Source organism: Cetorhinus maximus, chromosome 8 (genome assembly GCF_964194155.1).
Source record: "Cetorhinus maximus chromosome 8, sCetMax3.hap1.1, whole genome shotgun sequence".
NCBI classification, from domain to species: domain Eukaryota; kingdom Metazoa; phylum Chordata; class Chondrichthyes; order Lamniformes; family Cetorhinidae; genus Cetorhinus; species Cetorhinus maximus.
The window spans coordinates 70,272,968-70,293,770 of NC_135886.1; the positions used below are offsets into that span (position 1 = coordinate 70,272,968).

The 20,803-nt window shown below is 43.2% G+C and overlaps 2 long non-coding RNA genes across 2 annotated transcripts in view; both read left to right on the forward strand.

Moving 5' to 3' along the window:
* The first annotated feature begins 668 nt into the window (after positions 1-668).
* On the forward strand, positions 669-2,650 carry LOC144683297 (uncharacterized). Its single transcript, XR_013577227.1, has 2 exons — positions 669-765; positions 866-2,650. It is a non-coding gene; the product is annotated as an uncharacterized LOC144683297 (long non-coding RNA).
* A 10,374-nt stretch (positions 2,651-13,024) lies between these two features.
* LOC144683710 (uncharacterized) overlaps positions 13,025-20,803 on the forward strand; it is a 272,653-nt gene continuing 264,874 nt past the window's right edge. The window contains exon 1 of the long non-coding RNA XR_013577323.1: positions 13,025-13,086. This is a non-coding gene — a long non-coding RNA (uncharacterized LOC144683710). The remainder of the gene's footprint in view (positions 13,087-20,803) is intronic.

Here is a 20,803-nt window from a genome sequence, read left to right on the forward strand (position 1 = left end):
AGGAGATCAACTCTGCACGGGAGCAGGTCGCCGCCACTGTCAGGGCCCAGGGTGTCCAACGCAGGTGAGCCCTCCAATGCTGGAAGAGAATGAATGACCTCATCTGCACAGCCATGGTAGGTAAGCCTCAGCTGCTCACAGTTACCACAAGACATGAATGTCAGGGACATGGGCCTCAATGGCAACATCATATGGTGATGCCTCATAACCCCACTGCAGTCCATTCACTCTGTAGCTGGAGTGACCACTGTGACTCCTTCATCCTTCCACACAGAGACCTCACAATGCTGCCTGGAAGTGGGGCTGTGGTAACGGGGAGGGGGATGTAAGGGGAGGAAGGGGCTCAGGCGCAGAAGGCACCAGCAAACTCCGTAAAGGAGATGCCTCTCTGAGCCTTATCCTTGTATGTGGTTGGGCTCATCGTGCTGGAGGGTGGTGGGCCAGAACCCTTCTGAACAACCTGCAGTGCATCAATGCCACGCCACACAATGCAGTGGGTTATCTCTAAGACTGGAAGCTTGAGGAAGAAACGTGAAATTGGTATGTTACAAATGGATGCTATTTACAATTCCACTCAATTCCATCTTCACTGTTATCTTTGAGCAGGACAAGTTAAGCCACAACCAGCGAGAGAGGGAGAAGATGGGAGGGGGTCAGCCACACTGAAGGAAGCGGCTGAGTTCAAGGAGAGGGCAGCCTAGCTGGCAGGTGTGGAGAGGAACCGGGTCATTGGAGATGGGGAGACTGGATTTGGGCCTCCAAACAGTAAGGATCCATGCAATGGAATAAAAACTTCAGGGCCAAGGGTGCCTCCACTTTGCAGGCAGCTCATGCTATCATTTGCTCTCTTTTTTCTCACATTCAGGTGCCTCCAAGAAGAGGGTAAGGCCCGAGCTAGAAGAAGCCCTGTCCAGCTTCAGCACAAGCCCAAGTCCGAGAGGAGTGAGGACATAACACAAGAGCCATGTGCAACTGTAGAGGCATCACAACAGAAACCGGCACCCTCTACCAGCCCAGAGACACACACCTCGGTGGATATTAGCTCTAGTAAAGGAAGGATCTCACACTCTGGTGGTCACTGCGTAGACACTTGTCCACAGCAGAAGGAGACAGGGTCAGCCGAGCTCACTGGCACTTGGAGGAGTGCTGGGGAAGAGGAATCTGTGAGGTCCTAATCCGATGACAGGCCTCTGAAATCAGCCTTCTAAATGATGGTGCAGAGTCAGCAAGAGGCGGGCGAACATTAGGCAGTAATACTTGACAGATCAGAGACTGGACAAGTTGGGACTCAGTCCTATCTCAGGCACGAGAACAAGCGCTACATGGTTGGTCACAGGAGCCCATATCTGACGAAATGAAACCGTGCTTCAACAGAAGACATGAAATAACCAGCCAGGATGGCATCTTACTGTGGGGAGCATGAGTTATAGTCCCTCCAAAGGGAGGGGAGTCACTTTTAATTGAACCACACCGTGTCCATCCAGGAATTTCCGAATGAAGACCATAGCATGCAGTTATCTATGGTGGCCTGGGATGGATGGCGAAATAGAGTTTGGTAAAGCACTGTGTGCAATGTCAGCAACTGCAAAAGTTGCCAGTGACAGCTCCACCATACCTATGGGAGTGGCTGGGTAGACCCTGGGTGTGGTTACACATTGACCACATTGGACCTTCCCTGGGAACAATGTTTCTGCTCATTGCCGATATCAATTCAAGATGCTTGGATATATATTAGGTGAAGTCACCAACTTCGGTCGTTACAATTGAGAAACTACGTCAGAGTTTTGCCATTCACGGATTACCATAAGTGGTTATTTCTGATAACGGCACGGCGTTTACAAGTGCTGAGTTTCAACTGTTTATCAGCCTCAACAGTATGATTCATGTGAAAACTGCAGCGTACCGCCCTTCTGCCCAAAAGGGCGGCTCAAATGTTCAAGGCAGGCATGAAAAAGCTAACTGGCAATTCCTTGGAAACCATACAAGCAAGCTTTCTTTTTCATTACAGGACTACCTCTCATACAACAAGTGCCACACCTGCAGAGTTATTGTTGAAATGCCGTCTCAGGATGAGATTGAGCTTAATAATGCCCAATTTAGAGGGGAAAGTGAAAAGGAGTCAGGGAAGCCAGAAAATTAGATACGACTGCATAGTTGCAAGAGGAAATTTACTGTGGGAGAACCGGTATAAGTGGAGAATTTAAGGGAAGGACCAAAGTGGTTACCCAGTGAAGTAAGTACGGCGACTGGACCTCTATCTTACTACGTGCAGGTGGAAGGCTGGATCGTCCGTAAACATGTGGACCATTTAAGGAAGAGAGAGACAAATCACCAAGATTTGGTTCCACCTGTGACCATGACCAAGTCTGCATTTCCTGTTGAGGATACTCAACCCAGGACTGACATGTCTGATGTTCCTCTAAGAGTTGAGGTTACAGAACTGCAAGTGCTCACCAAAGCACCTGATGTTCAGGCATTTCTGGAAAAGGAGGTTCCTGACAAAGAATCTGAAGTCGTGGAGCTGCAACATTCCACACGTACCTGGAAACCACCTGAAAGACTGAACTTGTAAATTCCTTACCCAGTGTAAATATTATGTTGTCTTGAAAAATATGTACTTGTATAGCCGAGTTAAAGGGGGAGGAATGTAGTAATTATGGTTTTATTTAGTGTGCAATGTGCCTTTAAGAATAATATTTGTTAAGGAAGATCATATGATCTGTAGTAACCAATAGGAGAGTAGCACGGGCTACCTCAGCAATCAGTATAGAGATAGAGTTGGAATTGAAAGCACATGTGTAGTTGCTGCTGAGTATATTGTAAATAAACTGAATGTTTCCACCCAAGAAGTGTCTGCAGATCAACCCTACAGCATTTTTAAGTATTAAAGTTTATTGTGTTACTGAGGTTTAAAGTAGTACGTTAAGTGGTGGTGAGGAGAGGCAATAATTAAAAAAATCATTAAGAAAATAAGTAATTAGCTAATTGGAGAGCGGCAGGAAGGAAAGAGAGCTGAACTGGGCATAAAAAGTGGCCGGTGGGAGTAGAGCACAAGCAGAGTTCAAAACGTGACTTCAGGAATAAAAAGTGACATCGGCACAGTAGAAGGAGCTGATTGGTGAGTAGCTGCTGAGTAATTCTACTTTCTACACTCTAGTTTCCAGTTTATAACAAATATTTTGTAAAGTTAAGGCAATGCAGAGCAGCTCGGCCATGTGGAATGAATATCCCGTGGCATGTAGGAAGTTGTGGCCACTTCCCATGGCCCAGACAAACACATGCAGGAAGTGTGACCAGCTGCAGAAACTTGAGCTCCAGGTTTCGGAACTTGAGCGATGGCTGGAATCACTGTGGTGCATCTGCAAGGCTGAAAACTACGTGGATAGCACATTTAGGGAGGTGGTCACATTGCAGGTTAAGAGAGTGCAGGCAGAGAGAGATTGGGTGACTGCCAGACAGTCTAGGAGGACCAAGCAGGTAGTGCAGGATTCCCCTGAGTCCATCTTGCTCACTAACCGGTTTTCCATTTTGGATACAGGTGGTTCCTCAGAGGAGTGCAACTAGAGCCAAGTCCATGGCACCACAGGTGGCTCAGCTGCAAAGGAGGAGAGGAAGAAGAGTGGAAGAGCAATAGTGGTAGGGAATTCAATAATTAGCAGAACAGACAGGCATTTCTGTGGCTGTAGATGTGACTCCAAGATGGTATGTTGCCTCCCTGGTGCCAGTTTCAAATAAGTCACTAAGTGGCTGCAGGACATTCTCATGGGGGAGGATGAACAACCAGTGTCTGTGATCCACATCAGTATCAACGACATAGGTAGGAAGAGGCATGAGGTCTTGAAAGCAGATGTTAGAAAGCTAGGAAAGAGACTCAAAAGCAGTACTTCAAAGACAGTAATCTCAGATTACTCCCAGTGCCATGTGTTAATGAATACGGAAATAGGAGGATAGAGCAAATGAAGGTGTGGCTGGAGAGATGTTGCAGGAGGGAAGGCTTCAGATTTTTGAGGTATTGGGACCAGTTCCTGGGGCAGGTGGGACCTGTACAAGGAGGATGAGTTGCACCTTAGCAGGACTGGAGTCAATATCCTCATCGGGCGATTTGCCACCACTGCTGGGGAGGATTTAAACTGGCTTGGCAGGAGGATGGGAACCTGAGATGGAATTCAGATAGGAGAGAAACAAAGCCGGCAATGGTAGGAAGAAAAATAGTAACCGAAATTGGAAGGCCAGCATCGAATAGGGTCAAAATACAGAAAAATGTTCCAAAGTGCACTCTATCTGAATGCACACAGCATTTGCAACAAGGTAGATGGATTGATGGCACAACAGGAGTAAATGGGTCTGGGGGGGTCTGACTCAATTGCCATTACAGAGATGTGGCTGCCAGGGTGACCAAGACTGGGAACTGAATATTCAAGGTATTTGACATTTAGGAAGAATAGACAAAATGGAAAAGTATGTCAGGTAGTGCTGTTAATAAAGTATGAGATCAGTACATTAGTGAGAGAGAATCTTATATCAGAAGATCAAGATGTAGAATCAGTTTAGGCAAAGCTAAGAAACAGCAAGGAGCAGCAAACATTGGTGGGAGTTGTTTATAGGCCTCCAAACAGTAGTGGTAATGTAGGGTACAGTATAAATCAAGAAATTCGAGGTTCATTTAACAAGGGTAGTATGGTAATCATGGGGACTTCAATCTATGTCTAAACCTAATTAGCACTAATGCTGTGGAGGATGAGTTCCTGGAATGTATATGAGATGGTTTTCTAGAGTTGGGGAACCATTAAGTGTAATTAATAATCTTGTTGTCAAGGTACCTTTAAGGAGAAGAGTGACCATAATATGATTGAATTGCACACTAAGTTTTAAAATGATGTAATTCATTCTGAGACTAGGGTCTTAAATCTAAACAAAGGAAGCTACAGAAGTATGAGGGGGAAGTTGGCTGTTGCAGATTGGGAAACTACATTAAAAGGTATGATGGAAGATAGGCAATGACTAGCCTTTAAACAATTAATACATTTTTACAAGAAATATACATTCTTTTAAGGTACAGAAACCTAACAGGAAAGTGATTCAACTGTGGCTAACAATAGAAGTTAAAGATTGTGTTAGGTCAAAGGAAGAGGCTTATAAATTTTCCAACAAAGGTAGTAACCCTGAGGATCGGCAGCATTTTAAAATTCAGCAAAGCGGGACCAAGAAACTGAAAAAGGTAAAACAGAATCTGAATGTAAACTAGCCAGAAACATAGAAAATAAACTGTAAAAGCTTCTATAGGTATGTAAAAAGAAAAAGATTAACAAAGACAAATGTAGGGCCACAACAGACAGAGACAGGAGAATTTATAATTGGGAATAAGGAAATGGCAGAGAAACTAAACAAATACTTTGGGCGGAATCATCCCAGATTTGCACTAAGTGTGGTAATGGGCGAGAACAAAGACATTTTACCCGCTGGCCGCAATGGCGGGTTTTCACGTCGTATCTTCCACGTCCCGCCTCATTAATTATGCAGCCACACGAAACACGCCGTCTCGCTGGAGGGCGGCCTCCAAATCACCCACCACGCCATTACCTCACCGTTTTCTCACTCCAGGTGCCATATCTAAACTGCAGCTGTGCACACAGTTCTCAATGGTTGCAGCCCAGGACTGCTCCCAGTGAAGACATGACCCTGAAAGCCAAGAAGAGTTCAGTGACCTGTCACTGGAATGTCTTTTGGAGGCCCACCGTGATGTCCTCCACCACCGCTCTGGCCGCAGCAGGTCCAGCAATCTCACCACTCCGGCTTGGGAGGCAGTGGCAGTGGCAGTGGTGGTCAGTGCCAACGCTGCACAGAAGGAGTTGGCCACCCAATGCAGTAAGAGGATGAAGGATCTGAACTCTTCCCCAGTACAGCTCTCGTCCTGCAGCCTCTTCCCTTGCCTGAGACCACTTCTCCCCATTCCCCAAGCAAGTCCTAGCCCTGCAGCTGTTGAAAAGCCACCCCTGCCTTACAGCAGGTCTGGTAGGCAGAGACCTGTCCTTGGGCCCCCCCTATAAGTGGTGCTGCCTGCGAAGCCTGGTGCTGGTGACCAAGAGTCCTGCCCAAAGCAAGGTAGGCAAGTAAAGCTCGAAGTCCAGAGCGAAGTGCAGCTCGCCCAGTGCATGTTGCTTATGTACAGTTGTGAAACACGTCGGCATGATTGCCTGGATGATCCAGCTTGGAGAGATGATTCCGGTGAGCAGGACTTAAAATGAGCTGCTAAAGTATTGAAATTAAGTTCCCGACATGTGGTGGTGGAAAATGCTGCCTTTCATTGATGGATGGAGCAGACGATCGCAAACTGGTTTCACAACGGCGTAAAAAAGGAGTAGGGCCAATTAGGGACCAGAAAGGGGATATACACATGGAGGCAGGGGCATGGCTGAGGTGTTAAATGAATACTTTGTATCTGTCTTTACCAAGGAAGCAGATGCTATCGAGGCCACCGTGATGGAGGAGGAAACTCTGTCACTGGAAGGGTTCAAAATTTATAAGGAGGAAGTGTTGGATAAACTGTCTGTACTTAAGGATGACCAGGCACGGGACCAGATGAGATGCATCTAAGGATATTGAAGGTGTAAGACTGGAAATTGCATGGGCATTGGCCATAATCTTTCAGTCTTCCCTAGAGTCAGGAGAGGTGCCAGAGGACTGGAGAATTGCAACCATTACGCCCTTGTTCAAAAAAGGTTGTAGAAATAAGCCCAGCAATTACAGGCCAGTCAATTAACTTCAGTGGTGGGGAAGCTTCTAGAGAAAATTATTTGGGATAGAATTAATAGTCACATGGAAAAATGTGGGTTGATTAGTAAGAGCCAGCATAGATTTCTAAAGGGGAAATCATGTTTAACTAACTTGCTGGAGATTTTTGAAGAGGTAACAGAAAGGGTTGATGAGGGTAATGTTGTTGATGTGGTGTACATAAACTTTCAAAAGGCATTTGATACAGTGCCACACAAAATACTTGTGAGAAAAGTTATAGCTTGTGGAATAAAAGGGGCAGTAGGAATGTGGATATAAATTGGCTGAGTAATAGGAAACAGAGGGTAACAGTCAATGGATATTTTTCGTGCTGGAGGAAGGTTTGGAGTGGAGTTCTCCAGGGGTCGGTATTGGGGCCCTTGCTTTTCCTGATATATATTAATGATCTAGATCTTGGTGTGCAGGGGACAATTTTTAAGTTTGCGGATGATACAAAACTTGGAAGCATTGTAAATGTGAGGAGGACAGCTTAGAACTTCAAAAGGACTTAGACAAGTTGGTGGAGTGGGCAGATAGATGGCAGATGAATTTCAATGTGGAGAAGTGCGAGGTGATTCATTTTGGTAGGAAGAACATGGAGAGACAATATAAAATAAGGAGTACAATTCTTAAGAGGGTGCAGGAGCACAGGGACCTGGGTGTATATGTACATAGATCATTGAAGGTTGCAGGACAGGTGGAGAGAGCAGTAAATAAAGCATAGAGTATCCTGGGCTTTAATAGTAGGGGCATAGAGTACAAGAGCAGAAAGGTTATGCTGAGCTTATGTAAGGCACTAGTTAGACCTCAGTTGGGAGTATTGTGCACAGTTTTGGGTGCCACACTACAGGAAAGATGTGATCGCATTGGAAAGAGTGCAGAAAAGGTTTACAAGAATGGTACCAGGGATGAGAAACTTGAATTATGGAGATAGGTTGGAGAGGTTGGGATTGTTCTCCTTGGAGAAGAGAAAGCTAAGAGTAAATTTGATAGAGGTGTTCAAAATCATGAGGGGGCTGGAATAGAGTAGGTAGGGAGAAATTGTTCCTGCTCGTCAAGGGATTGAGAACGAGAGGGCACAGATTTAACGTGATTTGCAAAAGAAGCAAACGTGATGTGAGAAAAAACTTTTTCACACAGCGAGTGGTTCGCGTCTGGAATTCACAGCATGGAAGTGTGGTGGAGGCAGGTTCAATCAAGGCATTCAAGATGGTAATAGATGATTATTTGAATAGAAACAATGTGCAACAGTACGGGGAAAAAGCAGGAGAATGCCACTTAGTCATGATGCTCACTTGGAGAGCCGGTGCAGACACAATGGGCTGAATGGCCTCCTGCACCATAATAATTCTGTGATTCTTAAGCTGAGCTGTTTGTTTCTATGAACAAAACGCACAGATAAACCCCAGGCAAAAGGGTAGTTTTCTGCAACTTATCTCCATGGTAATATGGCATACCTGGAATGTTCCAAACAGAAATTTAAACTAATAATATTTTATCTTCAAAATAATCCTTTGATTCTGTAACCCATATGACTAATTTATATTTCTAATGGAGTTAATGGCTCTTTTTCCAGACTTGCTGGTCCCACCAGTAAATCCCCTTGTTTACAAAGGTGCTTTTAGATTCTTTGATCTGGGAACTACATGAATAATTCCCTTATTAAAATAAATGTAGACCTCCTGTCCCTACCAAGTTCAGGGATGGATCATCCATTGTTTAAGTTTTTAAGGGAAATCATGTTTAACTAATTTAGCGGAGTTTTTTGAAGGAGTAACATGCACCATGGATAAAAAGGGGAACTTGTAGACCTGCTGTAGTTGGATTTCCAGAAAGCATTTGATAAGGTGCCACATCAAAGGTTATTGGGGAAAATAAAAGCTCATGGTGTAGGGGGTAACATATTAGCATGGAAAGAAGATTGGCTGGCTGGAAGAAAACAGAGAGTATGCATATGCATAAATGGGTCTTTTTCTGATTGGCAGGATGTGATGAATTGGGTCTCAGAGGTCTGTGCTGGGGCCTCAACTTTTTACAATTTATAACAATGGCTTAGATGAAGGGAGTGAAGGCATGGTAGCTAAATTTGCAGATGACACAAAGGCAGGTAACAAAATATGTTGTGAAGAGGACATAAGGAGTTTGCAGATGAACATAGATAGGTTGAGTGAGTGGGCAAAAATCTGGCAGATGGAATATAATGTGGGAAAATATGAAGTTGTTCACTTTGGCAGGAAGAATAAGAAAGCAGAATATTACCTAAACACAGAATTCTGAGGTGCAGAGGGATCCAGGTGTTCTCATGCATGAGTCACAAAAACTTAGTATGCAGGCACAGCAAGTAATTAAGAAGGCTAACTGAATTTATTACAAGAGGAATTGAACATAAAAGTAAGGACGTTATGCTTCAGCTACATAGGGCATTGGTGAGACACATCTCGAATATTGTGTGCAGTTTTGGTCTCCTTATTTAAGGATGGATGTGAATGCGTTGGAGGCGGTTCAGTGGAGGTTTTCTAGATTGATACCTGGAATGAGCGAGTTGTCTTATTATTTGGAAAGGTTAGGCAGATCGGGCTTGTTTCCACTGGAGTTTAGAAGAGTGAGGGGTGACTTGATTGAAGTATATAAGATCCTGAACGCCATTGACCAGGTGGCAGTGGAAAGGATGTTTCCTCTTATGGGTGAGTCCAGAACAAGGGGGCACTTTTAAAATTATGGGTTGCCCTTTTAGGACACAGATGAAGAAAGTTTTTTTCTCTCAGAGGGTTGTGCGACTTTGGAACGCTCTGTCTTAGAAGGCGGTGGAGGTCGGGTCATTGAATACTTGCAAGGCGGAAGTAGGTAGATTCTTGTTAGGCAAGGGAATCAAAGGTTGTCAGGGCAGATGGGAATGTGGAATTCGAAACACAAACAGATCAGCCTTGATCTTATAGATTGGCCTTCTGCTCTTATTTCATATATTTGTGTGTTTTTTTTACTTCCAACCATGACCTCACTAACTAAACACAGGTTACCCTTTGAAATGTAATTACTTCAGGTCAGTCTATCAGTTTCCCTATCAAGTAATTCCATTAGTAATTCCACATTTAAAATTCAATTTCAAAACTAAATACCCCGAAAACACATGAATCCTGAAATTAGACATTTTCACAACAGGACACTCTAAAGTTCTCCTGGAAGCACAGCATCATTGATCTCAATGACTAGGAGAAGCTTGCTATCAATTGTTCAGAATGGCAACAACTTGTTCATCAAGATGCATCACTCTTCAAGTTCCAACGCCATAATGATAACGGCAGAGAAGAGAGAAAAGGAAGCAAATCCTGCATCCAGATTCAAATACCTTGTAGAACGTCCTGCACCATGTGCCCAAAGATCTTTGGGTCGAGAGTCAACCTGCTCAGTTACATGAAGACCCATGGTAGAAACTCAACATTGAGTAGATGTGTTCCTCAAAATGAGGGAGACCGCTAAAGATGCATCTGAATGCTTGCTTTCCAGGGAACTGCCTGGATTCTTTTGTCTTATGACTTTCATCAACTTGAATTTGAATGTAATTTTAATTTCCTAATCTTTTAAAAATTCTAGTTGAGTGATTACAGTATAGTTACAAAAGATGTACTCAAAAGCTGGAACTGAAGATATAACCCAACTGTTGTAGTAAGGGAGTATGTAAATGAGGTGCAGATTGACTCACCTGGTGACATTTTTCTCTTTCTATTTATTCTGAGAAAGCATTCATTTAAAGTGGATAGCTTCAGGTCACAGTTCATTCCTTAGTTTACCGGATGTCAGTTTGGTTTAGTTGCTAGCACTGCTATCTCTGAGTCACAGTATGTATGTCTAAACCGTACTCCAGCAGATAATCTAGGATGACACTCAGGAATTGTTGCATTGTTAATGATGTACTTCAGATGAGATAACAAACTAAATCCTGTCTGCCAGTGAGAGTGGATATTAAACACTAAATGAGAAGATGGCAAGATTGGTATTCTGAAATGATGGGATGAAATAGATCCAAACTGTCTAGTGCAGCAGGTGCAGGCTCTACGTTTGTTACATATAACATATGCAGTAAATTATTGTTTTATTCATGTATGTATTTTAAGTTACTTTTGAACTGTTAAACTGTAAAATAATTATAAAGAGAATAATGGATGCCTTGAGTGATTACCAACCTGTAAGCTTATCAAGGAATTGGATAACGTTGCAACATGCTTGAGTTTCACTTTCCTCAATTATGCTTGTGATTTGAATCTTTTTGATTGGATTTATCTATGTTAACTCTCATTTAATAAAGACAAAAATATAATGTTATTTAAAATTGCTTTTCCTTACCTTTGAATTGCCATGTATGTCTTTGATGCATTACTTCCTGATATCACCTTTAGATGAAAGTAATGCTGCTTGTGGTGGGATAAAAGATTTTTGTGACTTTACATGGGACTTGAATATATGTTGGATTTAGAAATAGTTTCTGCAGTATTAACTTCCAAGGAATACATTACCTGCAATGCTAGATTATTTTACTCATTTTATTGTTTTAAAAAAATAGGCACTTCTTCCAGGAATTACGCGCTGATAATTGAGTTTACAAGGCCCAAAGACTTGCTTTATAGAAAGAATAGAATCAGAAATTTGCAGCAAGTGGTGGATTCACATTTTTAAATCCCAAGATGACTGATGCTATTGACCTGATTCATGATGAAACATTGAGCAGAGATCAGGGCATTCCCTGCTGACTGAGCGCAGAATCAGAGAGAGGAGATAGTTATTCCTACCACATTTCTAACAGTGAGCTTAGACCAGAACTGGGAGAAGGCTGCCCACTGCCCTGAGTTATCTGTGATTCAGATTTGAAAAACATTTGAGGAGGGTATGGTTTATTCTTTCACAAAAATATATTTAAAAGATCTGGAAAAGAGAGCACTCAACTGAAAGTGATGTAAATAACTATGTTTACTGTATTTTTGACAAAGGCCACATCCCTGACAATGTAACTCTTGATGGATACTTTCAGGAACACTAATGTGCACTTCAATACATGGATTGTTTTAGTGTGGTTTGTGATAGATTTTCCCATAATGAGCGCCTATTTTCATTTGTGCCATGAGTGGAGATTGTCTAAGGGAAATATAAGACCAAACTAGCCAGGAAAATAAAAACGGATTGTAAAAGGGTTTACAAGTATATAAAAAGGAGAGAAGCTAAACTAAATGTTCATCCCTTAGTGGCAGATACAGGAGAAATGATCATGGACAGAGACACTGAACAAATATTTTGTGCCTGCCTTCACAGGTAGAAGACACAAATTACATACCAGAAACAGTGGGCAATCAAGGGGCTAATGAGAATGAGGCACTTAATTAATATCAGCAGCGAAAAGGTATTGGAGAAACTTAAGGGACTAAAATCTGACAAATCCCCAGGACCTGATGGCCCACATCCTAGGGTTCTAGTAGAGGTAGCTGCAGAGATAATGGATGCGTTGTTATGATTTTCCAAAATTTCGTAGGTTCTAGAAGAATTCCAGCGGATTAGAAGTTAGCAAATGTAACTCTGCTATTCAAGAAAGGAGGGAGAGAGAAAGGAGGGAACAGTTGGCCTGGCATCATTCGTCAGGAAAATGCTGGAATCTATTATTAAGGAGGTCTTAACAATGTACTGAGAAAATCATAGTATAATCATACAAAGTCAACATGATTATATGAAAGGGAAATTGCTTTTGAAAAATTCATGAGTGTTTTGACAGTGAAACTAGTAGGGTAGATAAAGGAGAACTGGCAGATGTAGAACAGTAAGTCCTCGGTTAACGTTGACTCACTTAATGTTGTTTCACTTTAATGTCGTCAATGAAGTAGTGTCAATATATCCTTTTAATGTCGACAGTTTCACTTTAAAGTCGTTTGCTACAGACTTCCTCTTCTGTGGCCTGCCTGTACATACCTTTCCTGCAGTACTTCCACTCTTGCCCTCAGTCCCTTTTCCCTCCTCGCTACCACCCTTGTCTCCCAATGTTGCTCTCCAGCCTGTCTCCACCACCACCCCCCTGCGTTTCTCTACGACTTGCCTCCATCCTGACGTTGCTCACCTGCCTGCCTCCGCCTCCTGATGTTGCTCCCCAGCTGACAGGGACTGTTTTCAGCTGCTCTGCTCCTGGCTTTGTTGCTGGATCTGGTTCTCGACTGAAGCTCCTGGGCTCCATCTCTTGGCGGAAGTGAGTCAGTGCATGTAGTCCCAGGATTCCAGCTGCTTCCTGCACTGACCAATTTCTGCCATGATATGGAGCCTGGTCAATCTCAAATTACTGAGGTGAATGTAATTTTTAAAAATTATATCATGTATTGTATTTCTTTTAGATTTAATGTTTTATTTTATTTTGCCAGTTATTTCAGCTAACGCTGCATAATACTGCACAAGTACGGTAAAGTATTTCAAATTGTACATTGTTTTTTCTGGGTGACAAATGTCTGAAGGAACCTAACTCTGGCTTTAACATTGATTCCTATGGGAACCCATGATTTACTTTAAGTCATTTCACTTTAACTGAGGACTCCATGTATACTTGGATTTCTAAAAGGCATTCGATAAGATGCCACACAAAAAGTTAATACGCAAGATGTGGGCTCATGGAGTTGGGGTAGTTTATTAGAATGTTAACAGACAGGAAGCAAAGAGTAGGGGCATTTTCAGGTTGGCAGGCTGTGACTCGTGGAGTGCCACAAGGATCATTGTTCGGGCCTCAGCTATTTACAATCTATATTAAGACTGAGAGTAATGTATGTAAGTTTGTTGATGATACAAAACTAGGTGAGAATGTAAACTGTGAGGAGGACACAAAGAGGCTGCAAAAAGATATAGCCTGGTTAAGTAAGTGGGCAACAAGTTGGCAGTTGGAGTATAATGTGGGGAAGTGTGAGGTTATTCACTTTGGTAGTTAGAATAGAGAAGCAGAATATTTTTCAATATGTGTGAAACTTGTAAACGTTGATGTTTAGAGGAATTTGAGCATACTAGTACAAAGAACACAGAAAGTTAAAAACAAAAACAGAATTACCTGGAAAAACTTAGCAGGTCTGGCAGCATCGGCGGAGAAGAAAAGAGTTGACGTTTCGAGTCCTCATGACCCTTCGGCAGAACTGAGTAAAGTTAGGAGAGGGGTGAAATATAAGCTGGTTTAAGGTTGGGGTGGGGTGGGGTGGGGTGGGGGGAGAGAAGTTGGGGGTTGGTGGTTGTAGGGACAAGTAAGCAGTGATAGGAGCAGATAATCAAAAGATGTCTCAGACAAAAGGAACAAAGGGGTGTTAAAGGTGGTGATATTATCTAAGAAAATGTGCTAATTAGGAATGGATGGCAGGACACTCAAGGTACAGCTCTAGTGGGAAGCCCTGAATATTGAATTCAACAACTTTAGATCTTAAACTCCCTCCCCCATCCCCACCCCTTTCCCGTTTCTTTCCCCTCCCTTTTGTTTTTTTCCAATAATTTATATAGATTTTTCTTTTCCCACCTATTTCCATTACTTTTAAATCTATAACTGTAATACCCTGTCGTCAGTCTTTCCACCCCATCCCCACTAGGGCTGTACCTTGAGTGTCCTGCCATCCATTCTTAATTAGCACATTTTCTTAAATAATATCACCACCTTTAACACCCCTTTGTTCCTTTTGTCTGTGACATCTTTTGATTATCTGCTCCTATCACTGCTTGCTTGTCCCTACAACCACCACCCCCCCACAACTTCTCTCCCCCCAACCCCACCCCCCAACCTTAAACCAGCTTATATTTCACCCCTCTCCTAGCTTTACTCAGTTCTGCCGAAGGGTCATGAGGACTCGAAACGTCAACTCTTTTTTTCTCCGCCGATGCTGCCAGACCTGCTGAGTTTTTCCAGGTAATTCTGTTCTTGTTTTCGATTTCCAGCATCCGCAGTAGTTTTTTGTTTTTAACAGAAAGTTAACATGCAGGTACAGCAAGCAATTAGGAAGGCAAAAAGCATGTTGTTCCTTATTGCAAAGGGACTGGAGTATAAGAGCATTATCAGAGGAGGTCTTGTCGTGCTGTGGCAGCACCATAATTCTGAGCTAGAAGTTCTAGGTTCGAGTCCTAGTCTGGCACTTGGTGGCCATGGAAAGTGTGTTCATAACGTGACCAAACAGGTTCATTATCAAAGTGCAAATCTTTCCAATACATCTATGGCAAACAGCAAGAATGGGAGAGTCTCCTGGTCAGCTAGAACTGTATGGCAGCTGCAGTGCAACAGCCTCCCTATGGTAAATGACTCCATGTGCAGGTTTTGGTCACAGGATGTATTCCATGGCAAGTGTCCTCACTTTGGAGTACCAAGAGAGAGAGAAAGGCCATTGACTCGTGTATGGAACCTGGGTAATCGTGGGCAGGGTTTTTCAGGTGTGGCGGGCAGGCCTGGAAGTGGCTGGGAAACGGTCCACCACCCGCGATCATAAGACCATAAGACATAGGAGCAGAAATTAGGCCAATCGGCCCATCGAGTTTGCTCTGCCATTCAATCATGGCTGATAAGTTTCTCAACCCCATTCTCCCGCCTTCTCCCTGTAACCTTTGATCCCCTTACCAATCAAGAACCTATCTATCTCCGTCTTAAATACACTCAATGACCTGGCCTCCACAGCCTTCTGTGGCAATGAATTCCATAGATTCAACACTCTCTGGCTAAAGAAGTTTCTCCTCATCTCTGTTCTAAAAGGTCTTCCCTTTACTCTGAGGCTGTGCCCTCGGGTCCTAGTCTCTCCTACTAATGGAAACATCTTCCCCACGTCCACTCTATCCAGGCCTTTCAGTATTCTGTAAGTTTCAATCAGATGCCCCCTCATCCTTCTAAACTCCATCGAATATAGACCCAGAGTTCTCAAACGTTCCTCATATGTTAAGCCTTTCTTTCCTGGGATCATTCTCGTGAACCGCCCCTGACAGCGATTTCACGCTGGCTGGCCAATTAATGACCAGCCAGCATGAAACACACCGAAAACCTCAGCGTTGCCGGGGTGGGGGTGGGAGTAGGAGGAGCGCGAGCGCAGAAATCTGCACATGTGTGGGGGAGCGTCCACTGAGAGCTTCCTGAGGGCAGGAAGCTGCCTCAGGGAACTGAAGATTTGTAGAAACAGAAATAAAGATTTTAAAAATGAGAGAGACATGTCCCCACATATGACTCAATCACATGAACAGGGACATATTAAAAATGATGTTTAAAAATGCTTACTCTTTTAAATCACTGTTGGAAACCTCACTCTGCCTGTGGATGAGGTTTCATAAAATATTCAAAGGCTGCCTGGCCGGTTCGCCCACCCGCCAACCGTAAAGTTGGACGGACAGCAAAAAATTCCTTTTAATTAATTGATTAAGGGCCTTAATAGGCCTCTTAATTGTCGGCGGGCCTGCTGCTGACTCTCACATGCACCCGCTGACCGAAATATTGCACGAGGGCGCGATGAGGTGGGACGCTCGCCCAACATTATCACGCGCTATTTTATGCTTGATTGGGTCGGGCGAGTGCCTGCCTGCGGGACATATAATCCTGCCCCATGGATCTTTATACATTCTTCTGGTAACAGGCTAGAATGGGAGAAGGACACTTGGGTAACATTTGTGCAGGTTGCGGATACAGCTGCAGCGGCAATTGAGTGGTAACTATCTTGAGAACCTCAGGGGAAAAGCAGGCAGGCTGTGAGTGCTCTATAGGTTGCATTATGAATGTTACAGCTATAGATAAATCTAGAGTTTGATCTGCAATGTTCGATCACAAAATACTTCTGAAGTGTAATCCACATTATATTTTAATTGAATTTATAGAAATAATGCGCTGTTTCTGGCAAGGGAGAAGAGCTGTGTGTCATTTCCGTCAGGAATGCTTTACATATATGTAACGTGAGGATTGATTTTTGACATGATTTATATCATTGCATCAAATGATTGTTAAAAAAAAACAGCTTGAGAAACATTTTTAAAACCAGATTGGAGAAATACAACCATCCATGAATGCCCCTGGCTTCTTCTTGTTCTGGGAGCGAGTCACCCCTTCATCCCTGAAGAGATGAAGCTAAGAAGACTTTAATTTTTAAAAGGTGTATTAGGGTAAAAATTGCATTAAAATAATTACCAATGTTAGGAATGTAGAGTAATTTGTATAATGTTGTAAAAAGCCTGAATGTTTTAATCGTTTTTTATTTCATTTTGTTTCTTTACCCAAGGCAATATTTAGAGTTAAAGAAAGGGTGCAAACTCTTGGGTCACTAATGGGAGGACATACAGAATTGAGCAAGAATCATACTCTGTTTTACACTTTTCTGCTCTTCAGTCGAGAAGTTTCCATGAGTTAAAATGGATGGGTGGAAAACTGGATTGGGTAGTGCAGAAGCAGAAGGTCCCAGCCTTTTACTCTCAGTAGGAGGCCTAGTACTTTCAAGCCACCTTCTAGATCAGGCTGGTCCAACCATTTCACGTGGGTGGGCGGGGGCACATTTCAACTTTTTTCTCACTCAAGGGGCCGATAAGCAAATTTTGGAGAGATGAGGCTTGACACAACATTAAACATGAATTTTTTTAAAAAGCTGACATATGAAAAGAAACAACTTGCTGAGCAAAACAACAATGTCAAAGCAATAAACTGATAATTTAAAAGAATGAGTAATAAATAAAGATGATGATTAGAGGGTGAGTGTGTGTGTGTCTGGCACACTCCCAGTCTCAGGGTGCTCACTCACTCACCCACTGTGAGGGTGGGTGAGTGTGTGTGTTGGTGAGGGTGAATGAGAATCCTGAGTGAGACTGGGAGTGAGCCCCACACACACATACACACACCGGTTCAAGAAGGCAGCTCACCACCGCCTTCTCAATGGTAATTAGTGGTTGGGTAATAAATGCTGGCTTAGCCAACGATGCCCACACCCCATGAATGAATTAAAAAAACCTCACCTCTCTCTCTCACACACAGGCTCAATCACTCACTCTCCTCTCTCACACACACGCTCTTCCCCCTCTCTCACACAATCTCACCTCTCTCTCTCTCACACACTGACACCCTCCTCTCTCTCTCACACACTGACACCCTCCTCTCTCTCTCACACACTGACACCCTCCTCTCTCTCTCACACACTGACACTCCTCTCACACACTGACACCCTCCTCTCTCTCAGACACACACACACGAACTCACCTCTCTCTCACATTCTCCTCTCTCTCTCACACACATACACACACACCCACACACTCCCCCCTCTCTCGATGGGTCCTGTTCTCCCCCTTGACCCGCTCTCCTCCTCACTCTGAGTCCCACTCTCGCTCCAAGACTTGGTCTTTCCCTTGGTCTGAGGCCCACTCTCACTCCAAGGCCCGGTCTCCTTCTCCCTCCAAGCCTGCTCTCACTGAGGCCCGCTCACCCACTCGCTCCGAGGACCGGTCAGCCTCTTGCTCCAAGGTCTGCTCACCCTCTTGCACCGAGGCCCATTCATCCTCTTGCTCCAAGGTCCGCTCACCCTCTTGCTCCAAAGTCTGCTCACCCTCTTGCTTTGTGGCCCGCTTTCCATTTCACCCTCACCCTGGAACTTACCTTGAAAACTTACTTACCCACTGTTTCCTGCTCGTCCAATCACAGGCTGGTTTCTTCTTGCATTTGCTTACCAGTGAGCCTGTCAGCAGCTAATACAGGGAGAAACCAGCTTCTGATTGGACAAGCAGCTTTACAGCATTTTTCAAATGTACATCAGTTGAATGTCCAACAAGCTTAGCAGGCTGAGCCCAGAGGCCTCGGGTATGACCCTTGGGCCACGAGTTGGACAAACCTGCTCTAGATGGTTCAGTTGAAATGAAGACTCCTGAAAAGTTGTCAAAACACATCCATTTTGGTTAAACCAAAATGAGTCAACACCAAACGTAATATGAGCATTTTTTTACAGTAGTGTATGGTATTATGTAATCTTGCAGTGACTATATATAGAGGTGCTGATCTTAGATAAGGAACAGTAGGTATCAGGTCCAAAAGGGATCCCAAAACCTTTTCTGTTTTTCTCTGGATGCCAGCGTTAATGAGCAATGTTCTACCAGAGACAGAAGGCTTTGAACTTCTCTTAGTTTCACAGCAGTAGATGATATTTATAAGAACATCACTGCTACACAATGGAAATTATATTGTCCGCGATACAACATGATTTGCATCCCTGAATAGGTCTCTAGAGGAAAGCTAAGAAACAAATGAATAATTATCAATACCCTGCAGAAATCATGTTGCATAAAACCACCATACTGCAAATATCCACTGCAGCTGTGCACAAACCTTTCCAGCATTAACATTATGGCTCCAAAATTAAAGTTTGAGAACAGGCTACCCAATTCACGCAGACCTAAACCTGTTTAGCACCTTCCACACGGCAGATGGTGGCCCTTTAAATTTTTTTTTCATAAATATGTAAGGCAACTTGATACTTAATGACTTATTGCCTGCAGTAATGGACAACAGATAAGAGACCACTACTTTATAATCGAAATAAATTAATATTTAATACACACCTTTTGTCATTTATTTACAGAAAATGCTGCTACATTAATACATGAATACATTTTCTTATCAGCCTCTCATTACATATTATACATTACAGCTGATATCACACAAGGGAGGGGGATTTTACTAGGACCATAGTAGATAGGGCTCAAGCCTTTCCCAAGTACTTTATGGATGGGATGGTCCCTGCTGGGGTGAACCAGCCTGAGTTTACACAAGATATAGCATGAGCCATGACGGCCGTGAAGTGATTGCAATGTAGTAGTGGTGATGTTGAATAAGAAACAGTAGATATCAGACAGATCCTGTAAAGTTTCTAGATGCTGCGATCTACACTCCAGATTGGCTTGAAATTCCTCTTTTACCAAAAAGTTGGAGTATCTCTGTAGTCAATAATCTGCTGTCTGAGAGAAGTGTCACTTTGAAAGGCCCCTTTTCTGAAGATGTGGTTTTGATATCTGTCCATTAGTTATGTAGAAAACAGATGATGAGATGAAGGGACATGAGACTACCCCAGAAAAAGTATAAGTTTCCTGGGCAGTTTTATGAATGGCCCACAGTTGTCCCTTTAAGGATCACTGGTTAGGCTGCTACTGCCTGAATCGAGCGACAGTGATGCATGCATCACTCATTGTATCTGAATATTGCAATCAGGGTCCTACAATCAGCATAGGACCATGATGTGCATATTTAAGCATTCAGGGAGGCAGGCTAATTGCCCATTTACAGGCCCATTTGAAAACTGCTATGAGGCAGGTCTTAGGCATTAATGGGATGCCCAAGGTGCACACCCCCATTCCCCACCACCACCAGGTGGCTAGCAGTTAAAAAATTACTCCTAAAATCTCCAAATAGTGACTTAAAAAGAGAAATTTTCTTGTTTCTCAAAGGAGATTTTCACTGACACCCTCACCCAAGTCCTTTAAACATCATCCAAACAGATACATTTTGTCACAAGAGTCCCCATGATCTTGGACATTATTCAAAGATCTAATAATGTATAATGACGTTGACAAAAAAGCTAGCGTCGGGACAGCATCCATCATACTCTGACACTGTGTCAATGTTAATTAAAGCTGAAGTTTATGAAGCTGGCATATTTTATTGAATTCTATTGTTGATATGTTTTTGGATATAATTCATGGGAACTGCTATCTTGAAGCAAAATTTCCTAAGGCTTGGTGGAAACATGCTTCAATTCTGGCATTAGATGGTCAACCACCCTAGCAGAGGGGGACCTAATTTAAATGGTGGATTCACGCCCCAATAATGGCAACTAGACAAACATGCCACTTTAGAAACGGACATGACTAACACCAGCACAGTCTTGAACCTGTCAGCAAAAGCTGGTGGCAGCAGTAACCCTGGTTACACAGGCCCAGGTAAATTAATTATTTTTCACTTTTCAAAGGATGCTTGTAAGGCAGCAAAAGCACAAAAATAGCTTGTACCTCCCCTGCCCTGGATCATACCCTCCCCAATCAGGGACTTAACTGA